General features: G+C 44.7%; 1 protein-coding gene across 1 annotated transcript in view; it reads left to right on the top strand.

The window, feature by feature from the left end:
* The window catches only part of SOAT1 (sterol O-acyltransferase 1), a 94409-nt gene that overhangs the window by 23217 nt on the left and 47565 nt on the right, over positions 1-23627 (top strand). The gene's annotated exons all lie outside the window — the stretch shown is intronic.

The following is a 23627-nucleotide window of genomic DNA, read 5'->3' as shown; positions in this document are numbered from 1 at the left end:
TTTAAAGGTCTGCCAGGGAAGTTTGAGCTCTGCTCTTTTTAGCACAAATACAGCTCTGCGCACTGCAGATTATCGAAAAAAATGTTCTCAGGTGTAACACAGAAATATTTTTCGTCAAATGCTAATATGCTGATATTGCGTGTTTTTTTCTACCACAAATACAGTTCTGCGCACTGCAGATTATCAAAAAAATGTTCTCAGGTGTAACACAGAAATAATTTTCTTCAAATGCTAACAAATTAATCACGAATAACCACGGTGGATACTCGTGATTCAAGTTAGCTCTAATTGCCACAGCTGAGCGGCTAGATGCAGTGGGGTTAGTTACCCAGAACGCCGCTCTCCGCCCAGCATTTCAACGAGGTACAAGTGTCCGAATGGACGCGTTGCAAGCCTCGATATCGAGCACTTCCTCCTTCAAGCCGGAAGGAGGAAGTGCTCCATCATTTTTTTAGAACCTCCCAGTTTTATTTTCTGTTTAAAAAAGCTAAAAAAGTAGGTTTAATGCTATTGTCTCATATGGTAATGATTCAGCTTTTCCCATAGTCTCGCAGTTAGCAATCATGTGACCCCCAACAAGACAAATTCAGCAATCATGAGGCCCCCAACAAACCATGAGGCCCCCAACAAGACAAATTCAGCAATCATGAGGCCCCCAACAAGACAAATTCAGCAATCATGAGGCCCCCAACAAGACAAATTCAGCAATCATGAGGCCCCCAACAAACCATGAGGCCTCCAACAAATCATGAGGCCCCCAACAAGACAAATTCAGCAGTCATGAGGCACATAAATAGACAGCATTTCACATAAATAGGCAGAATGACCCCTTATTATGGTAGACACCTCTCACCTGGATTCTGACAGGGACCCCCAGGTTAGGTAGTGAGTGACATGGAGCCCTTTTAGGTAGTGAGTGAGTGACAGGGAGCCCCTTTAGGTAGTGAGTGAGTGACAGGGAGTCCCTTTAGGGAGTGAGTGAGTGACAGGGAGCCCCTTTAGGGAGTGAGTGAGTGACAGGGAGCCCCTTTAGCTAGTGAGTGACAGGGAGGCCCTTTAGCTAGTGAGTGACAGGGAGGCCCTTTAGCTAGTGAGTGACAGGGAGGCCCTTTAGGGAGTGAGTGAGTGACAGGGAGCCCCTTTAGCTAGTGAGTGAGTGACAGGGAGGCCCTTTAGGGAGTGAGTGAGTGACAGGGAGCCCCTTTAGCTAATGAGTGAGTGACAGGGAGCCCCTATAGCTAGTGAGTGAGTGACAGGGAGCCCCTTTAGCTAGTGAGTGACAGGGAGCCCCTTTAGCTAGTGAGTGAGTGACAGGGAGCCCCTTTAGCTAGTGAGTGAGTGACAGGGAGCCCCTTTAGCTAGTGAGTGAGTGACAGGGAGGCCCTTTAGGGAGTGAGTGAGTGACAGGGAGCCCCTTTAGCTAGTGAGTGAGTGACAGGGAGGCCCTTTAGGGAGTGAGTGAGTGACAGGGAGCCCCTTTAGCTAGTGAGTGAGTGACAGGGAGCCCCTATAGCTAGTGAGTGAGTGACAGGGAGCCCCTTTAGCTAGTGAGTGACAGGGAGCCCCTTTAGCTAGTGAGTGAGTGACAGGGAGCCCCTTTAGCTAGTGAGTGAGTGACAGGGAGCCCCTTTAGCTAGTGAGTGAGTGACAGGGAGGCCCTTTAGGGAGTGAGTGAGTGACAGGGAGCCCCTTTAGCTAGTGAGTGAGTGACAGGGAGCCCCTATAGCTAGTGAGTGAGTGACAGGGAGCCCCTTTAGCTAGTGAGTGACAGGGAGCCCCTTTAGCTAGTGAGTGAGTGACAGGGAGGCCCTTTAGCTAGTGAGTGAGTGACAGGGAGGCCCTTTAGCTAGTGAGTGAGTGACAGGGAGCCCCTTTAGCTAGTGAGTGAGTGACAGGGAGCCCCTTTAGCTAGTGAGTGAGTGACAGGGAGGCCCCCCCCCCAGCCGCCGCCGCTGCTTCCCCTACCTTGCCAGCAGCGTCAGACCTCAAGATCAGCGGCGACCCGACCGGCCAGGGGGGGTTGAGCGGCGGCCGGGCGACACCCGCCAGGGCCGCGGCGGGGATGTCCCCCCCTGATGGCGGGCCTGGAGAGAATCGACTCCTCCTCTATGCGGGGTGGCTCTTACGGTCGCCACTGCCTGCGTCACAGCAGAGAGCCAGAGGCTCGTCTCGGAGAGCCGTCCGAGGGAGAAGCGGTCATGTGACTGATCACATGACCGCTCTGCGCTCCACACCACGGACCAGGAAGCAGCCAGCGGCATAGCGAGAGCGGCTCTGATTTGAGGGGGCAGTGAGTCTGTTTGAGGGGGCTCTGCCCCCTCTCGCCCCCCCCTAAAGCCGGCCCTGAGCTGGATAAATCGTCCTCTGAGCTGGCTGGGCTTTCACATACTGAAGAATTACAGACAAGGGCAAAGCTGTTTGCAGGAAGAAACAAGCAGCCTGAAACTTCAGTGCATGAAAGATGCAGGGGGAAAGAAACACACAAATGATCTCTTGAGATTCAAAAGGAAGCGTGTATACAGCCTGCTTATGTATGGATGTATTTTCTATGTGTGGACATACTGTACATCAACCTACTTCCGGTTTTGGTGGCCATTTTGTTTGTTTATAAACAAACTTCTTAAAACTGTTTTTAACCACTTTTAATGCGGCGGGGAGCGGCGAAATTGTGACAGAGGGTAATAGGAGATGTCCCCCAACGCACTGGTATGTTTACTTTTGTGCGATTTTAACAATACAGATTCTCTTTAAGGGGAAAGTACTCTATTGTTTTGTTTTTTTGTTTTTAAACATTTTTTTTTTTGTTTGCAAACTGTTCTCCTATACTTTTTTTAAATGTAAAAATTGAAAGGGAACCCAAGGTGAGAGGGGATATGGAGGCTGACACGTTTATTGCCTGGCTGTCCTGTTGACCCTCTGCCCCTAGTATCTTTTAAGGCCCTGAAATTGGGCTGAATCCGCAGAGTTTCCCTGCAAGCAAATCGCACGGGGAAACTGCCATAGAGGATAATGCTGCCACGGTCCGAATTGTTTGCCTTAGCGATTTGGCTGACATTGCAGTGTTTTTCATGCTGGAGGCAATGAATCCCATAGTTGTGCATGGCACAGCTTCCAGGATTTGGCTGCGTCCTCGCACAGGTAGGCAGCAGAGCCGGGACAAGGTCCTCCAGCACCCAAGGCTGAGACACCAAAGTGCGCCCCTCCATCCCTCCCACCCCAGCCGTCACACACGGATTGATATTAGACTAAGAGGTGCCACAGGACCCACAACCTCCCCAACACCTTAATCTCTAGTTATCTGACTTGCAGTCACTGCTATGTATCTCCTTTTTTTTATTTCTTTCTGCTTCAAACACAATTAGGAATGACAGCTGAATGAATTTTGCGCCCCCTCCTACACTGCGCCCTGAGGCTGGAGCCTCTCCAGCCTATGCCTCGGCCCGGCCCTGGTAGGCAGTGCCGCCACGCATCTCGCTGGATGCACGGCAGCTAGTGGAAAGAGGCCCTAGGCCCCCGAACAAGCATGCAGATCAGATTTCTATGACAAATCTGACAAGATTATCTGCATGCTTGTTTCAGGTGTGTGATTTAGACCATACTGACCTGAAATATCAGCTGGACTGCCAGGCAACTGGTATTGTGTAAAAGGAAATATGGCAGCCCCCATAGGTCTCATATCTCAGGTTCCTTTTTAAGTGGAGTTGAACCACCTGTATGTCATTTGCTGGACCAGCCTGCAAGATGAGTGATGGGTACGTTCCAGTTTGAGAACTGTCCTGGCAATTACCCCTTTGAGCAGGTAATAGAGTAGTTATAGCACTGATGACCTGGTGACTGCAGCCTTGCCTCTACATTGCTGAAGGGGGAAGATGATGTATGATTGAGTTGTGCTTGTGTAGGTAGAAATGAGAATTCCACCAGGGCTCAGAGAGAACTAGTTTTAGATTGCAGGGCTCATTTTGTTAACACAGCATATTCGTTGTTTTTTTTTTTTTTTAAATAGATTTTCACTTCTTAAAACAGAATGATCGATACCTCTCTGATCAGAATCTGATCAGAGATTTCTTTCCAACCCAGCACACCAATTCTTAATAGAGTTCCACTAGCTCTCTTGACACTCGATCGAAGCGCAGTGTTACCACTTAAGGACCAGGGGATTTCATCTGTGCTGCGTGGGCTCTCCAGCCCGCAGCACAGATCGGGATTATGGCAGGGCGATCAGTCTTCCCCCTTTTTCCCCGCTCTGTGTGGCCAAGTGGGGGGGGGGGGCTCCTCAAAGACCCCTTCCGCAGCGATATTCCTCCCTCCCTCTACTTCCCTCCCTCTCGCTCTGGATTTGGGCGGCACAGGATGGCGATCCGTCCTGTACCGCCTCCAATAGGCTTTAGCCTATCAGACGGCGGCGATCCCCGGGCTAATCAGAGGCCGGGGATCGCCGATCTCCTTTACGGCGCCGTATTGATGTGAACAGCGGGAAATTTCTTCCCCGCGTGTTTACAATTAGCCTGCAAGCCGCGATCGGAGGCTCGCAGGCTGTTCACGGAGACACCCTCCGTGAACTGACATGAAACTTTCGAGCGGCCGTTTCCATGGAAACACCACTTCGACCTGCTGACGCCTATCGGCGTTAGGCGGTCATTAAGTGGTTAATGCAGTGTAAAGAGTATGGCACATCGTTGGGTTAACACCTCACCCCCAATTGACAGAAACTTTCCATCCTGTCCAATCGAGACTTGGGTTTATCTATTTTAGCCTGAAATCGAAATTCTGGTTAATAAGACATGTTGTGCAAAAGTTTCCTGGCAGAATCCATCACAGTGATCAAATCTACTGAGAATTGAATGGGAAAGTTGATGTGTGTATGGTCTGCTTTTTGTCCTTTGGTTTTAATATTATGACTGTATCTTTGTACAGATAAACACATCAGACAGTCTGGCAGGTTGACTGTCCTTAGAAGTAAACACTTCCACAGAATTAGACATTAACTGGTCAGGATTAGACATTTAAAAGTAGAACAAAGGTTTAAATCTTAGAGTCACTGGGGTGTGAAAACTGCATCAGGACAATTCTTCCACCCATTTTAAGTAGATAAGTCGGTGCTGGTGGTATCAGGCATGAAATGGCTAATTTTTGGTGCCATGCGGCTGCCAGGATTTTGGAGCTACCATAGGCCGTAATGTGAATTACGGTTCCTGACTAATTTTGGGCACTGGCAATAGCTAGACCCCAAATTATGATAAAATCGGGAGCTCTGTGAACCTGGCCCCCTACAATCAGCACAATTAAAATATCCATCATGTTTGGTTAGTGTTACATTTGTGCCCATTTGTGCTACCAAAAATAAGATGGAGAAAATAACGGTTATTATCTTCAAATAAAAGCACAAATCTTAATTTTGGGTCACTAACCAAACATGATGGAATTTTTGTTTGTGCTTATTGTAGGGGGGGGGGCAGCTTCATGGAGGCAAAAGCGGGGCCATTCTGTGCGCTGGCGATAGCCACAGCCCAATTTACGAGGGCAGTGGGATAATTTGGCAGGCTGAGGGGAATAGATTTTGAAACAGGCAGGAGTATAATTGGAGCAGGGTGAGGCCTGGAACCCACTAGAGCGCTTTTTTGTGCGTTTAAGGCACACTTTAAATGCTCTGCCGATGTAAGTAAATGTTAAAAAATTCCACAGTATCGATTGTGATTGGCAAAATCGCAGTCGCAGGACATGCAGCGTTAGCGCTTCAATGTAAAGTATTGAAGCACTGGCGAATCGCTTCTGAATTGCTACACATAGCGATTTGTGTGCACTTTCAAATCACTGCAAATTGTAAAAAAAATATATCGAAAGGACCAATCAGAATTAAAATCGCTAATTGCTGGCAAAAAGCTTACACTTTTTTTAAAACCACAAACAAAATCGCTGGAAAAGGCTCATGAAATTGCTTACAAAAACGCTAATAAAAATGCTAGCGATTTGTAGAGGGTTCCAGGCCTAAGCCGTCTTTCACCTACACCCTGCGCTCTATTTTTGAATGTATGCATCTGGCAGCTCTTCATATTATATAGCAGGCGTGTTTGTTGACCTGCTAGTTGGCTTACAATCCTGTAGACAAAACAGGTCATTAGTATCTGGCCGCAGTATATTAGGGAAGCTGGCTGTTGTGTCTGACACCAGGCGGTTATCAGCGGAGGGGCTGAAGTGGAGAACCTGACACGGTTACAGTCAGAATTGTTGTTTATCCCTCGTGATACTCGCAGCAATCTCAGGACAAGGACGCTTTTATTGGTCTGTAACAAGACACTAGATTATCAGGCATGTGTAACACTTCAGTAATCGCTGACTACACGCTACGTGGTTGTTGTTGGCACAGCACAATGTGCACATGACACTGAGGAGAGGATGAAGTCTGGCTTTCCTTCTCTCTCTCTGTAAATAAGACTTCTTACTTACAATCATCCTAGATAATGTAGCTTCAGGGATCAGTCACATTAGATTGTATAGAGATGCTTTATGATTCTAAAGATTAAGATGTACTGTCCAATTTTAAATGTTCCTAAACTCAAGATTTAAAGTGCACTGAGCCCTTGTTTTTTTTACGTTTTAAAAAACTAACCTCCCCATAAGGGAAGGTTTATGTTGTGTGCTGCTGGAGGTGTGGGGGTTGGGTAGAGCACCATTACTTATCTATGAGCGCTGTACTTGCATGTAACTGGGCTACATCTCCCAGCAAGCATGTCGCCCTGCCAGGAAGTACAAATTCCCACAGAAGCTGCAGAAGGGAGACTAAGAAGAAGAGGGAGATGGGCCAGAGGATCAGCACCCTGTAGGTAAGTAATGGTGCCCCCCCCCCCCCCCCAACCCCAGCACCTCCAGCGACACACATTACTTATTAGAAAATTAGAAAAAGGTGCTCAGTGCACTTTAAGTGTAACTGTCGGGCATAAAATCAAAAAATTATTTATTTTTATCTGGTAAACTAGTAATAAGCACGCTAACCAGGCTATCCAAAAGTTTTTAAATCTCTATTACTCATCTTGTTGATAAATGATCATTCCCCAGTTTACCTGGCTCTTATATCGTACACAAAAAGGAAATTGTGGGGCATGCTGGGTTGTCTTTTTTTTTTTTTTTGTTTTGCTTCTGTACTTCCCCTCAGACTTAACTAATGCAGCCTGATTGGCTGAAGCCTCTTTCCCTCCTGTTTTCCCAGCCCACTCCTGTTCCTCTCTGATTGGCCAATATTTCTCATACTTAGACAATGCACTTTCTATAGTGAAGGGTGGGCAAATCAGGCAGATGAGACTAAGGGAGGAAATTACATCAGAATTGGCTTCAAAATGGCAACACCTAAAATGGGAAATGCTGAGAAGGTTTTTCTTTTTTTATCCTCTCTAGAAAAATCACTAAAATCAAAATGTTGACAGTACAATACATATGTTATGTAAGTATAGCAAGTATTTATCTACTTATGTGTTTTTTTTTTTTTTTTTTTCCCTCGACTAGTATGGCTGACAGCTCCTCTTTAAAGTGTATAATCCAGAGCCCCCGCCCAGTCTCCAGTGCTGGGACCCTCAAAATATTCAGCGGGGCTTGTCAAATATGTTCGCATGACTGCGCAGGCACAATGATGGCTTGGGCAGTAGCTGCTCGTGCATGGCTTTCCCTCCGTGTATGAGTGGCTCCATGCTACTGCGCAGGTGAGGGCCGTACACTACGGGAATGCAGCTGTGAAGAAGAGGAGCAGTTGTGACGTACAGGAGGGTCAGAGATCATCCAGAGGCTTCTCTGACCCTCCTGCACTTCACCGGTGCTCGCTTCTCTACTGAGGTTAGTATCTAACTTTTTTTTTGGTTTTTTTTTTTTTTGTCACAGGGTTACTTTAAATACAGGGTATTTATATGTTCTCTGAGGCATGATTAGCTGTTTTACTTTTGTATTTGCATTCTTTGAATATTCCCACTCCTTGCATGTAGACTTGCTGCCAGTCTACTGAATAACTGAAGAATGGATGTTAACAAAAGCTGTACTTTGTCTCTGTGAAGTCCTATTCCTCAGATATCCCCACTTCCTGCCTGCAGACTGGCAGCATACCTACAAATTGGAAGTGGGGATATCTGAGGAATTGGCCTTCATATGGACAAAGTAAAGATGTGGTTATTCCTGATTCAGGAGACCATGTCATATCCTTTACTTTGTCTCTGTAAAATCCCATTCCTTAATCTGTAAGTCCCATTCTTTTTCCGCTTTCTACCAGTAGACTGGCAACAAGTAAAGGGATGCTGGTAAGCTTGCTTCAGTGGAAAACCATATAAAATACCCTTTATATTTGAAAAACAAACCCAAAAACTCCAGTTACCAGTTATACTGTAACAGCACTTAAATGGGCTTATTTATACAACCTCCAATGAAATGCAGTTTTTAACCTATAGCAAATATCTAAATTCATTCTGGGTTATGAGTGCTAGGACCACAGGACAGATCTTCCATCAAAACAGCATGTACTGAGCGGTGACCTTCACTGGAGAACAGAAAACATGAATGCATGTCTGTCGGCTTTTGTGTAGAAGTTCCACAATGTAACCTTGTCACTAAGAATGTCTGTTCAGCAGATGAGAAAAGGACACTGTGTGCTTTAACCACTTCAGGACCACAGTCTTTTCGCCCCTTAAGGACCAGAGCCTTTTTCTCCATTCAGACCACTGCAGCTTTCACGGTTTATTGCTCGGTCATACAACCTACCACCTAAAGGAATTTTACCTCCTTTTCTTGTCACTAATACAGCTTTCTTTTGCTGCTATTTGATTGCTGCTGCGAGTTTTAGTTTTTATTATATTCATCAAAAAATACATGAATTTTGGCAAAAAAATGACTTTTTTAACTTGCTGTGCTGACATTTTTCAAATAAAGTAAAATTTCCTATACATTTGAGCGCGAAAGTTATTCTGCTACATGTCTTTGATAAAAAAAAAACCATTCAGTGTATATTTATTGGATTGGGTAAAAGTTACAGCGTTTACAAACTATGGTGCCAAAAGTGAATTTTCCCATTTTCAAGCATCTCTGACTGTTCTGCGCACCTGTCAGGTTTCATGAGGGGCTAAAATTCCAGGATAGTACAAATACCCCCCAAATGACCCCATTTTGGAAAGAAGACATCCCAAAGTATTCAGTGAGAGGCATGGTGAGTTCATAGAAGATTTTATTTTTTGTCACAAGTTAGCGGAAAATGACACTTTTTTACAAAAAAAAGAAAAAAAAAAGTTTCCATTTCTTCTAACTTGCGACAAAAAAAAATGAAATCTGCCACGGACTCACTATGCTCCTCTCTGAATACCTTGAAGTGTCTACTTTCCAAAATGGGGTCATTTGTGGGGTGTGTTCACTGTCCTGGCATTTTGGGGGGTGCCTAATTGTAACCACACCTGTAAAGCCTAAAGATGCTCATTGGACTTTTGGCCCCTTAGCGCAGTTAGGCTGCAAAAAAGTGCCACACATGTGGTATTGCCGTACTCAGAAGTAGTATAATGTGTTTTGGGGTGTATTTTTACACATACCCATGCTGGGTGGGAGAAATATCTCTGTAAATGACAATTGTTTTATTTTTTTTTACACACAATTGTCTATTTATAGAGATATTTCTCCCACTCAGCATGGGTATGTGGAAAAATACACCCCAAAACACATTATACTACTTCTCCTGAGTACGGCGATACCACATGTGTGGCACTTTTTTGCACCCTAACTGCGCTAAGGGGCCCAAAGTTCAATGAGAACCTTTAGGATTTCACAGGTCATTTTGCGACATTTGGTTTCAAGACTACTCCTCACGGTTTAGGGCCCCTAAAATGCCAGGACAGTATAGGAACCCCACAAATGACCCCATTTTAGAAAGAAGACACCCCAAGGTATTCCGTTAGGAGGATGGTGAGTTCATAGAAGATTTTTTTTTTTGTCACAAGTTAGCGGAAATTGATTTTAATTGTTTTTTTTCACAAAGTGTCATTTTCCGCTAACTTGTGACAAAAAATAAAATCTTCTATGAACTCACCATACTACTAACGGAATACCTTGGGGTGTCTTCTTTCTAAAATGGGGTCATTTGTGGGGTTCCTATACTGCCCTGGCAATTTAGGGGCCCTAAACCGTGAGGAGTAGTCTTGAAACCAAATGTCGCAAAATGACCTGTGAAATCCTAAAGGTACTCATTGGACTTTGGGCCTCTTAGCGCACTTAGGGTGCAAAAAAGTGCCACACATGTGGTACCGCCGTACTCAGGAGAAGTAGTATAATGTGTTTTGGGGTGTATTTTTACACATACCCATGCTGGGTGGGAGAAATATCTCTGTAAATGACAATTGTTTGATTTTTTTTTTACACACAATTGTCCTTTTACAGAGAGATTTCTCCCACCCAGCATGGGTATGTGTAAAAATACACCCCAAAACACAATATACTACTTCTTCTGAGTACGTGTGTGACACTTTTTTTTGCAACCTAGGTGCGCTAAGGGGCCTAACGTCCTATTCACAGGTCATTTTGAGGCATTTGGATTCTAGACTACTGCTCACGGTTTAGGGCCCCTAAAATGCCAGGGCAGTATAGGAACCCCACAAGTGACCCCATTTTAGAAAGAAGACACCCCAAGGTATTCTGTTAGGAGTATGGTGAGTTCATAGAAGATTTTTTTTTTTTTGTCACAAGTTAGCGGAAAATGACACTTTGTGAAAAAAAAACCAATACATATCAATTTCCGCTAACTTGTGACAAAAAATAAAATCTTCTATGAACTCATCATACACCTAACAGAATACCTTGGGGTGTCTTCTTTCTAAAATGGGGTCACTTGTGGGGTTCCTATACTGCCCTGGCATTTTAGGGGCCCTAAACCGTGAGGAGTAGTCTTGAAACCAAATGTCGCAAAATGACCTGTGAAATCCTAAAGGTACTCATTGGACTTTGGGCCTCTTAGCGCACTTAGGGTGCAAAAAAGTGCCACACATGTGGTACCGCCGTACTCAGGAGAAGTAGTATAATGTGTTTTGTGGTGTATTTTTACATATAACCATGCTGGGTGGGAGAAATATCTCTGTAAATGACACATTTTTGATTTTTTTTTTACACACAATTGTCCATTTACAGAGAGATTTCTCCCACCCAGCATGGGTATGTGTAAAAATACACCACAAAACACAGTATACTACTTCTCCTGAGTATGGCGATACAACATGTGTGACACTTTTTTGCAGCCTAGGTGCGCTAGGGGGCCCAACGTCCTATTCACAGGTCATTTTGAGGCATTTGTTTTCTAGACTACTCCTCACGGTTTAGGGCCCCTAAAATGCCAGGGCAGTATAGGAACCCCACAAGTGACCCCATTTTAGAAAGAAGACACCCCAAGGTATTCCGTTAGGGGTATGGTGAGTTCATAGAAGATTTTATTTTTTGTCACGAGTTAGTGAAAAATGACACTTTGTGAAAAAAACAATAAAAATCCAATTTCCGCTAACTTTTGACAAAAAATAAAATCTTCTATGAACTCATCATACACCTAACAGAATACCTTGGGGTGTCTTCTTTCTAAAATGGGGTCACTTGTGGGGTTCCTATACTGCCCTGGCATTTTACGGGCCCAAAACTGTGAGTAGTCTGGAAACCAAATTTCTCAAAATGACTGATCAGGGGTATAAGCATCTGCAAATTTTGATGACAGGTGGTCTATGAGGGGGCAAATTTTGTGGAACCGGTCATAAGCAGGGTGGCCTCTTAGTTGACAGGATGTTTTGGGCCTGATCTGATGGATAGGAGTGCTAGGGGGGTGACAGGAGGTGATTGATGGGTGTCTCAGGGGGCGGTTAGAGGGGAAAATAGATGCAATCAATGCACTGGGGAGGTGATCGGAAGGGGGTCTGAGGGGGACCTGAGGGTTTGGCCGAGTGATCAGGAGCCCACACGGGGCAAATTAGGGCCTGATCTGATGGGTAGGTGTGCTAGGGGGTGACAGGAGGTGATAGATAGGTGTCTCAAGGTGTGATTAGAGGGGGGAAATAGATGCAAGCAATGCACTAGCGAGGTGATCAGGGCTGGGGTCTGAGGACGTTCTGAGGTGTGGGCGGGTGATTGGGTGCCCGCAAGGGGCAGATTAGGGTCTAATCTGATGGGTAACAGTGACAGGTGGTGATAGGGGGTGATTGATGGGTAATTAGTGGGTGTTTAGAGGAGAGAAGAGATGTAAACACTGCACTTGGGAGGTGATCTGATGTCGGATCTGCGGGCGATCTATTGGTGTGGGTGGGTGATCAGATTGCCCGCAAGGGGCAGGTTATGGGGCTGATTGATGGGTGGCAGTGACAGGGGGTGGGTGATGGGTGGCAGTGACAGGGGGTGATTGATAGGTGATTGACAGGTGATCAGTGGGTTATTACAGGGAATAACAAATGTAAATATTGCACTGGCGAATTGATAAAGGGGGGTCTGAGGGCAATCTGAGCGTGTGGGCGGGTGATTGGGTGCCCGCAAGGGGTAGATTAGGGTCTAATCTGATGGGTAACAGTGACAGGTGGTGATAGGGGGTGATTGATAGGTGATTGATGGGTAATTAGTGGGTGTTTAGAGGAGAGAATAGATGTAAACAATGGATTTGGGAGGTGATCTGATGTCGGATCTGCGGGCGATCTATTGGTGTGGGTGGGTGATCAGATTGCCCGCAAGGGGCAGGTTAGGGGCTGATTGATGGGTAGCAGTGACAGGGGGTGATTGACGGGTGATTGACGGGTGATTGACAGGTGATCAGGGGGGATAGATGCATACAGTACACGGGGGGGGGGGGGATGGGGAGAATCTGAGGGGTGGGGGGTGATCAGGAGGGGGCAGTGGCCAGGGGGGGGGGGGGGGATAAAAAAAAAGCGTTGACAGATAGTGACAGGGAGTGATTGATGGGTGTTTAGGGGGGTGACTGGGTGCAAACAGTGGTCTGGGGGGTGGGCAGGGGGGGGTCTGAGGGGTGCTGTGGGCGATCAGGGGGCAGAGGGGGGGGGGGGAAATTAGTGTGCTTGGGTGCAGACTAGGGTGGCTGCAGCCTGCCCTGGTGGTCCCTCGGACACTGGGACCACCAGGGCAGGAGGCAGCCAGTATAATAGGCTTTGTATACATTACAAAGCCTATTATACAATGTAAATGCGGCGATCCGGGTGCTAGTAACCCGCCGGCGCTTCCGAACGGCCGGCGGGTTACTACGAGCGGTGGGCGGAGCCAGTCCCCGGCGGCTGATCGCGTCACGAATGACGCGATCGCCGCATAGCCACTCCCGCAGCCGCCCCCGCCAGTGGGCGTATTGCGGTCGTTTGGGCCCAGTCTTTGCCGCCGCCCATCGGCTGGGGGCGGTCGGCAAGTGGTTAAACTGGTAACTGGACCTCATTGCATTGAACTCTACCTAATCTTTTCTTTGTGGATTTTGGGTAAAATCCCCTTCCTTATTAAAGGCAGGGACAATTCAACAAAAACTGGACAGAAGTTTGAATCCATTATTTTTTTTTTTAATGTTCCCCCTACTTAAAAAGGAACTTTAAAGCATACTGTCATTAAGTTACATTAGTTATGTTAATTAAAATAGATGGGTAATATAATCTCTTACCCACCCTGTTTTAAAAGAACCAAGAACCGGGCAAAGGTTTGTGATTTAATGAGAGCAGCTATCTTTTTGGTTGAAAGAAGGTGACATGGAGCATGACACAGTTCCAACTGTCCTGTGTCCTAATCACCCCTCCCAGTTGCTAGGCAATGAGAACATCAGAAATCCCATCATGCTTTGCACAGCATCAGGTGAAAAAAGCCTGGGCAGTTTTCTTTGATGGGGCAGGGCTTAGCTAAAAATGCAGCTAAAAATGAGACTTCTATAAGAAAAACAAAGTTCTGATGCTGGGAAACTGTTAAAGAAACACTGAGCCTTTTCAGTTCAGCTGAGTAGATTTTTAGTCTACAGGTTCACTTTAAAGGGGAACTGAAGTAAGAGGTATACGGAGGCTGCCATATTTATTTCCTTTTAATCAATACCAGTTGCCTGGCAGCCCTGCTGGTCTATTTCTCTGCAGTAGTATCTGAATAACACCAGAAACAAGCATGCAGCTAGTCTTGTCAGATCTGACTTTAAAGTCTGAAACACCTGATCTGCTGCATGCTTGTTCAGGGGCTATGGCTACTAGTATTCGAGGCAGAGGATCAGCAGGGCTGCCAGGCAACTGGTATTGCTTAAAAGGAAATACACATGGCAGCCTCCCTATACCTCTCTCTTCAGTTCCCCTTTAAAGAGAAAACGTAACCAGGAATTTAACTTAATCCCAATCAGTAGCTGATACCCCCTTTCCCATGAGGGATCTTTTCATTTTCACAAACGGATCATCAGGGGGCTCTGTATGGCTGATATTGTGGTGAAACTCCTCCCACAGTGTGATGTCAGGACTATAGTTCTGACATCACACTGTGGGAGCCTTGTTGCATTGTAGACAATAACTGCTGTTTACAGCTGTTTTCAACTGTCAAAAAAGCAAGCAACCTTTTCTTCCATTGACATCACCTGCCAGCAGTAAAAATGTCGCCATGTGATAAATGTCAGAGGAAAGACTTTAGAATAGGCAAACACAGACTAAATCATGTATACATAATTATTGAAAAAAAGTACAGTTTTTATTACATTTTCACTGGAGTTCCTCTTTAACGTTTTTGTTGACAGTTGAAGAGTACCTCATACCTGCATCTTCAGGTTTTAGCAGTGATAATGGTACATGATACAAATTCTAACCCTTTTGCATTTTGTTTACAGCTAAAAAGAAAAAAAAAATATGATGTCTTACTTTAAAGAAGTAGCCCACATCTGCACTGCACAGTTAGACCTTGGACCCACTACGGGAGCTTAGCTTCAAATGGATCACGCAATTTCAGAGCAATTGCCGTTTGGCTGCTGATGCAATTGCTCCGGGAGCACTAACAAAATACTGCATGCAGCGATTTGCGATCACAATGCTGCATGTGGTACCACCCCCATAGGGATTCACCTGGCAATCAACATGCATTGCAAAAGCACTCCCAGCGGGTCCTAGGCCTTAAGCGATGTTCTCACCATCGTTTGTTAAAGATTGCCTCACCCGAAAATCTAGCAGGCATCTATTGTGTACAGTGGCCCCCAACCTCTCCAATAGATCTGGCATGCTGGATCTTTTCCTACTTCTGTCACTTAAGCAGCCCCCCTATTTGCATTATTCTCCCCACTTATCCCGATGGTGTGATGCGGCTCCATCATACACAACATGTCATCCCTCCGCTCCATAGCAACAGACACGTTGCTAGCCTGTAGTTTATGAACTTGTCTGCACAGCATCCGGCTCTGATTTGTCACTCAAGTGGTTGAGCCTGATGACAGTCCTCCTACCGGTCTACAAGGCTTTAAAGGACAACTGAAGTAAGAGGAATATGGATGCTGCCATATTTATTTCCTTTTAAACAATACCAGTTGTCTGTCTATCCTGCTGATCCTCTGCCTCTAATACTTTTAGCCATAGAACCTGAATAAGCATGCAGCAGATCAGGTGTTTCTGACATTGTCAGATCTGACAAGATTAGCTGCATGCTTGTTTCTGGTGTTATTCACGCACTACTGCAGCCAAATAGATCAGCAGAACTGCCAGGCAATTGGTATTGTTTAAAAGGAAATAAATATGGCAGCCTCCATATATCTCTCACTTCAGTTGTCGTTTAAGATACCAGTTGCCTGGCAGTCTTGTTGAACTTGGAGTGTCTAAATTCACACACCTGAAACAAGCATGTCAGAGTTCAGTAAGAAACATCTGATCTGCCTGATTTTTCAGGGTCTTGTCTAAAAGTATTAAGGTGGCCATAAACCTCTCGATTTTAGACCAATCGACCATCTGGTTCCATTATTACGACCAAATAAAATGAAAATCTTTGCCGCAACAAGCATGTCCGATAGACAATGGCCAGACATGGTGGGGATACTCAGGCTGACAGTTGATTGGGTGCACAGTGGTAACTGCGTGCGATATCACGACAGACAGCGAATGCAACGGAACCCCCGGCTGCTGTCCCCCCAAATGTTACTGTGCATGTAAATACTTCCCCTGTCCGCTGCCCCCGAGTCTCCGTCGTACTTCCACATTCGTGTCACACATTTTCTCCTGAAAAGTTAAGTGAATAGGGGTCAGCCTGTTTATTTACCTACACCTTCCACAACACATAACAATACTTGCTGCTGAGTCTACATTACAAGCATGGCCTTTTCCTCACAGCACAGAGAGGAGATAAATATTCTTTTCCCGACAAACTTTTTAAACCCTACGTAACGTTTTGCTCTTCCTTTTGGCAATATGCTACTAGGGTTATAACTGTAACCTAAATTTCGCTATGGTGCCCCTTTCAAGTGAACCCAAGATGAGAGGGATATGTCGGCTGCCATTTTTATTTCCTTTTAAACAATACTAGTTGCCTGGTAGTCCTGCTAATCCTCTGCCTCTAAAGGTGGCCACTAACTGTCCAATTTCTAGTGAAAAATCATTAGAGCGATCAGAAATTCTGACCGGGTTGGTTGAAAATAATCACAGGTCACATCATAGATTTATTAACCATTCATCTATCACTGTGAGGATGTATGCCTCATGTGAGGCCTGCAGTGGCTGCCAACATAACAGGTGAAGCTGCTTTTTTTTTTACTTTGAAATTTGTAAGGCAAGAACATTAGTAAACATTACTACAAACACAAATCAATAATCTGCTGGAAAACATCAGCAGAAAATGTTGGCTCGAATATTACAGATAAAGAAAAGAACAAAACAGACGATGAAAATAGAATTGTATTGAAAGCAGTGATGTGTGTGTTATTTTAGTTGTTAGGGTAAGAAAATAACCACTTGGGTATAGGTTGTCTTTTTATTATGGGGGTGACCAGAGCGAGTCGGGCAAAAACAGCGCAGGAAATTTGGGCGCACCAGGCGTCTCCATAGGCTGTAATGGGAATTAAGGCTATAGTGACGCTCAGGCAGTAATTTGGGTGTCGTCGAGAGAGAGCACCCAAATTTCCAATGAAACAGCGTAATTCGTCCACCAGCAACAGCTGGCAGCTGAATTGCATCTTACTACACAGTCCCCAGCGATTAGGAGGGGGAATAGTAATTAACGGGACTTTTGCAGGAGCAGAGTGAGACGTTTTCAGCTTCACCCTGCGCCCAAATGTCCTGGCGCCTTAATTACCTGTTCACGAGCAGATACCCCCATTGGTTGGTTCTTGATATTTTAGACGCTTGTATGACACACTTTGCTTTTCAGGGAACACTATGGCTGTCAGGCTTTTCAGTGACGCTCATAAGATGATCAAGTGTAGTATCACTTTCCAGGGCCAGTACTTTAAAGCGGTATCGTCACCATAAAAATCAAATTTCAACAGCAACTGGCCTGAGTGTAGCGGTATGGACAGAAATGTCCATCTAAAAAAAACATGCTGTGAAGAGTATAAACGTGCATACACAACAATACTCTCCTGCACTGTATACTAGACCCTTGCTTGACACATTTTGGCAAGTTACAGGAAAAAAAAGTTTTAAAAATAAATTTTATCACTGTTTGCACAGAAATCCTGAGAAAATTGAACGCCAGGGAGGTTAAGTGATAAACATGCTAATCCTGCATTCAAAACTTTCAAAACTTTTTCTGCTGTTATGATTTGGAGTTATCACATACTTAAGGAGCACTGGCCCTTTAGTAGTCGTGCCAAAGAATTGCATGCTGGGTGTTCTTTTTATCTATAATCTATTCCTCCTCTTCCCTTTATTTCCCTGCCAGCTTCTTATCTGAAACCTAATCCCCTACTCACTTGTGTTTACAAGCAAGGCTGAGGCGACTCAGCGATTGGAGGAGACAAGAAAAAAAGTAAAGGGCAGAAATGACATCACCAGTTAGCCTTAACTGTGGGCAAAAGACATGGCCCCCACTAGGAACAGAATTCTCGTAATTTACTATATAACATTCACTGAAATCAAAACGTGGACAGTATAATACATGTTATGTAAGTAGATCAAGTATTTATCTACTTCTATATGTGTTTTTTTTTTCCTGGCATAGTATGGCTGATCCTACTGCTTTAAGAGGGGTTGCTAGTTAACCTACCAATTTGTTTTTAACAAACAAGCACTAGAGGAAACCCCCATCAACAAACAGCAGGATGCACAAACTCCATACAAATAGTGTATTGGGTGGGTTTCACACCTAGGTGCTGCAAGGCGAGGGGACCACCCACATAGCCATCTTTGTATTTTATAACTTTCTTTTAAAAGTTAACCAGTTCTGCTTGTAGACGACACCCTGGTCTCTTCTGCTAGTGACTTATCACCAGGCATGAAAGGTTACCGTTCTAGTCACGGTACTTCTGCAGACAGTGCTGTGAATCATGTGATTGCTAGTATAGACTGTGATCTGGGGTTAAATAACACTGAGGTGAATAAGTAATTGGGGTGGGGAAGGGGTTATTGGAGTTCACAAGTCTGAACAGAAGGGGTTTGGAAATACCAGAGACATTTGTCACCTTTTTAATAGCAGCGATTCTGCATAATACACGGCTTTTGTGTCACTTTTGGCCACTGCTAGCAAAACACGCTTTATTTTAAATTCAGGAACGCCGAGAAGTTCACAATGTGGCTTGTGTTGGCTCTCTTTGAATAGTACTCTGAAGAAAGTCTGTATATAGGGTAGAGGCCCTGAACCTTTTTTTGGTTGGAGAATGATCCAAAATCCTTCAAACCAATGAAAGTGAACTTATTCTGATTGCGCACCAGTTGTAGTAGTCGGAATGGTCATTTTTCTCTTCTGCTATCCGCATAGCCTAGATAAGAGCCACATCATTGTTACCAGATCTTGTAAAACATCACATGTTCATATTTCACTTCTGCTACCTGGGCAGCATGGTGGCATAGTGGGTTTCCTCCAGGTATTCAAGTTTCCTCCCACATCCCAAAAGCGTACAGATAAGTTAATTGGCTTCCCTCTAAATTGGCTTCCCTCTAAATTGGCCTTAAAGGTGCCCATACACTCGTCAGATTGGCAGCAGATAGATAAGAAATGCATCTGATGATCTATCTGATGCGTTTTTAGAACATTTTTTACCAGGATAGAATTCCAATAGATTTCAGTTTGAAATCTATTGAAATTCGATCTGATGGCATTTTTTTGCCATCAGATTTCCATTAAGGCCAATGCAAACTGATAAGCAATCTCATCAGATCGACCTAAATTTTCCACCCTGCAAGTTCGATGGAAATCCATCGAAATCGTTAGAAATCGGCCGTCGATCGGTCGATTGGCCAACCGATTTGCAATCGATTGATCGATCGATCGGGATCGATCGGTCGGCCAGAAAATCGGCTGAGTGTGTGGGCTGCTTTAGACTACAATACATACACTACACAACACATACATAGACATAAGACTATGGTAGAGATTAGATTGTGAGCCCCTCTGAGGGACAGCTAAGTGACAAGACAATGCAGGTAGTCCCTGACTTACGAACGCCCGACTTACGAACCACCCGCTGATATGAACCACATGAATTCTCTGTTTACATGGGAACAAGTAAAAAAAAAATGTTTTTTCAAATTGGACTTGTAGTTTTTGAGAAAATGGATTTTAAAAAATTCAACGAAAATATGGCTTTTAAACTTGTATAAGCAGGTACAGAGCGCAGAGGGGACACTGGAGGCACAGAGGAGGCACAGGGAACAGAGATGGCACAATGTTCCAACTTAAGAACAGATTCAGGTTAAGAACGAACCTTCGGTCCCTATCTCTTTCATTAACCGGGGACTACCTGTATTTTGAAGTCCTTTTTAGAAGTAGCAGGTTTATCTTGTCAGTTTATTATTACCACAGGTTTTCATACACCCTAAAAAACCTCAATATATAAAAAGAAAGAAAAAAAGGTAAGTCATATTCCTTTACAGCACTGCAGAAGATGTCGGTGCTACATAAATACTAAATAATAATACTTCCGTTTAATTGGTCCATAAGAAAAAATGACCTTGCAGCAAGAATTTATCTACTTATAGAATTAATCAGCGTTAGGCCTCATTACCATGAATGGTTGATGAGAAATGCAGTTACTGCTCCTCTGCTGCCTCAGTGACCCAGCTTTAGAGTAAATCTGTTAGGCTAGGTTACCAGTGGGCTAGTGTTCTCTGTGATTGCAGTAAGTCAATGGAACAGGAAAGCGGCACTGTGCATTGTCGTATACAGTCGATGAAAAGTATGCATCATTGTAACTGTTGACACATGCGTTTTGCGGTAATGCCCTGCATGCAGTGTATCACGATGCTGCGTGCCATTAAACAGCAACACTGCTGCCTCATTGCATAGGTGGTGTATTGCAGTGTGGCAAGCCGTGTTACAAAGCAGCCATTATGCCGCATTGCACCACTGTACCCGCAGCCTTCCACTTTGTAAATAAATTTGGATACCGCTTCCCCAAGGCTATGGAGTCGGTACAAAAAGATTACTCCGACTCCTCAGCTTATGAACCAACCACTCACACTCCAGGTACCCCAAATTACAATGACTCATTAGTCTAATGGTGGTCATACATGGTACAATAAAAACGTTTGTTTATCCCGTTTATGCGATCTAAATGATCAAATAAATGATCAAATCGAATGAAAGTTGAAAATATTTTTTTTTTCGATCAAGAAATTCGAACGATTATCCAGTTTTTTTCGAGAAAAATTAGATCGGACATGCTGAAAAAATCTTTATATGCGATCTAACTGAATAATCGAACAAAATTATCTAATCGCAAAAAATTAAAAATTGTACCGTGTATGGCCACCCTAATACTTACCAGGGCTTGTGGAGTTGGTACAAAAATACTCAGACTCCTCAGTTCATGAAACCACCGACTCCAGGTACCTAAATTACCCCGACTCCTCTGACTCCAACTCCACAGTCCTGCCCATCCACCCCTAAAACTAACACTCATGTAGGCAGGGCCGGCCCGCTCATGAGGCGGGGTGAAACGTTTGCCTCAGGCGGCAAACTTCTAGGGGCGGCACCCGTGGGTGCGGTGGGGGGGGGGGGGCGCTGTGCCAGAGGGGTAGCGGGCAGGATGGGGGTTTTGGGCCTTGCGGTGGGGAGGGGGGGTCGGACCCCCCTCCCTCGCCTGGGTCCCCCCAATCTGCGCTCCCATCCAGCTGTAATAGGAAGCAGCCGATGCCCAATCGTAAGAGGCACGGGCAGGGAGGACTCGCCTTATCCGCGTTCCAGCGTGCGCTCCACTGACATCACTTCCTGCATCGCCGTCCACTTACAATACAGTGGGCGGCAATGCAGGAAGTGACGTCAGTGGAGCGCACGCTGGAACAATTTTTTTTATAAATTTTATAAATTTGCCTCAGGCGGCAAAAAGTCTAGGGCCGGCCCTGCATGTAGGCACCATTTCCCCCTGAAGTTCCACATTGTAATTAAGTGGACCCAAATTAAAAATACAACATTTCAGAAATAAAATCTATTTTCTAAAGTATAATAATAAATACAGTAGCAGCCTTTTTTCAGCTGCATGATGACAAATTATAAAATATTTTACATTTATTGGAGGAACCCTTCTCTTCCTATCATATTGCCGGGACAGAATCCGGCAAAATGCTGTAGTAGTTGGAATTGCTAATGGCTGCCACCTGTATAACCCTAGTAATGAAAAGAGAAGGGTGAAAAACATGCACTGAAATGCTCATAGGCTTGAAGGAGTGTTTATTTATCTTTGTATGTGTCAGAGTGGTGCAACTAAATATTTTGAATTAAAAAAATGTTTGGTTCAGTCCGCTTTAAGTCCTAGTGAAGAGTACCTGTTGGAGAGAGACCATTAGTACTGTGTGGTGGTTATAACCACATCCTCACTAGACACCGCTCAATCTTTTCAGTGTCTTGTTCACAAGGCATTAGTGTTCCTGTGCAAGCCACCTGGCAGGTGTTGCAGCATTTAGCATTTGTGAACTGCATCCACCACTGCGATTAAAACAGGCAGTTGCATTTTGATCAAGGGCATAACTACACTTTAATGGGGCCCCCCAGAAAAACCTTGATTGGGCCTCCCAATGTTCACACCAATCCTGTGCTGCTCCCTTGTGCCCTCCACAGCCTGGGGGCCCATCTCACAGGGGTCACAAAACAAGTGTGGCCATCATGATCTTCACACCCATAACAAGTGTCGTCACAAAAACACCTGATCTGAAGTATAGTCCCCTGTATCAGAGAAGGAGTAAGGTTGCCCCATCTACTTTACACCCCTGGTTGTGATTCTGTCCCATGTACTGAATGAGGTGGTGGGGATCATGGCGGTTTGGTGACGGCTCACCTCTAACCTGCTGGGTGTACATGCCGTAAACTTGCTGACAAAATACTGGTGAGCTAGACCTCGGGCAGAGTGGGCTCTGAACAGCTGACCTGCATACTCAATGCGAGTCATTAAAGGATACCTGAACTGAAATGTGACATAATGAGAGAGACATGTGTATGTACAGTGCCTAGCACACAAATAACTATGCTGTGTTCCTTTGTTTCTTTCTCTGTCTGAAAGGGTTAAATATCAAGTATGTAAGTGGCTGACTCAGACAGAAAGTGACTACAGTGTGACCCTCACTGATAAGAAATTCCAACTATAGAACACTTTCCTAGCATAAAATGGTTTCTGAGAGCAGGAAAGAGCTAAAAATGGGAATTTCTGATCAGTGAGGGTCACACTGTAGTCACTTCCTGTCTGAGTCAGCCACTTACATACCTGATATTTAACTATTTCAGACAGAGAAAGAAAAAAAGGAACACAGCATAGTTATTTGTGTGCTAAGCACTGTACATACACATGTCTATCTCATTGTCACATTTCAGTTCGGGTATCCTTTAACTGTTTAAATTTAAAGTAGATTTCTGCCATGGTGATAATCTGTTTTTAATACTAGAAGCAAAGGACTAAATATTATTTTTTTTAAACCTTAGCCTTTATTTAAAATCAGAAGTAACACAAGGCTGACACTTAAAATATGTTTCAAATCATTACAGGTTAAATATTTAGGGGGTGGCCATATAAAGCAATGATATATCTATATCTACCTCAAGATGAGTTTGCAAAATAAATGTGTACAATTGCTCTCCCTGGTTGGCTAGATTGTGTCTCATGATCTGACCAATAGACATGACCGGTCCGCCCATGATGCCAAGTGAGGTGACTTCCTCAGGTGGGTGAAGTCTGGGTTCAGCACCAGGCAGAAACAGGAAGTGAAGAGTGCCTGGCCAACCTATACTGGGGGCAACTGTACCTGGCTAACTTATACTGGGGGCACCTGTACCTAGCTACCAACACTGGGAGCACCTAAACCTAGCTACCTACCTATACCGAAGGTGTTTTTTTTGCGGGACTCATCGCAGCTAGAACGTGAAAATTGTCAGGTGATCATTCCAATTCGGGGGGTGGTGGGGGGCGGTGGCATCCCCCCCAAAAGTTTGCCTCAGGCAGCAAATAGTGTACAACTGGCCCTGCCAATAGGAAGTTGGGAGAGTATACTGCCTAGTCATTGTAATTTAGCTGGACAGATGCGATGTAG

Source organism: Hyperolius riggenbachi, chromosome 6 (assembly GCF_040937935.1).
Source record: "Hyperolius riggenbachi isolate aHypRig1 chromosome 6, aHypRig1.pri, whole genome shotgun sequence".
NCBI lineage: Eukaryota > Metazoa > Chordata > Amphibia > Anura > Hyperoliidae > Hyperolius > Hyperolius riggenbachi.
The sequence above is the reverse complement of the archived record's forward strand: the minus strand, read 5'-3'. Positions and strand labels throughout refer to the sequence as shown.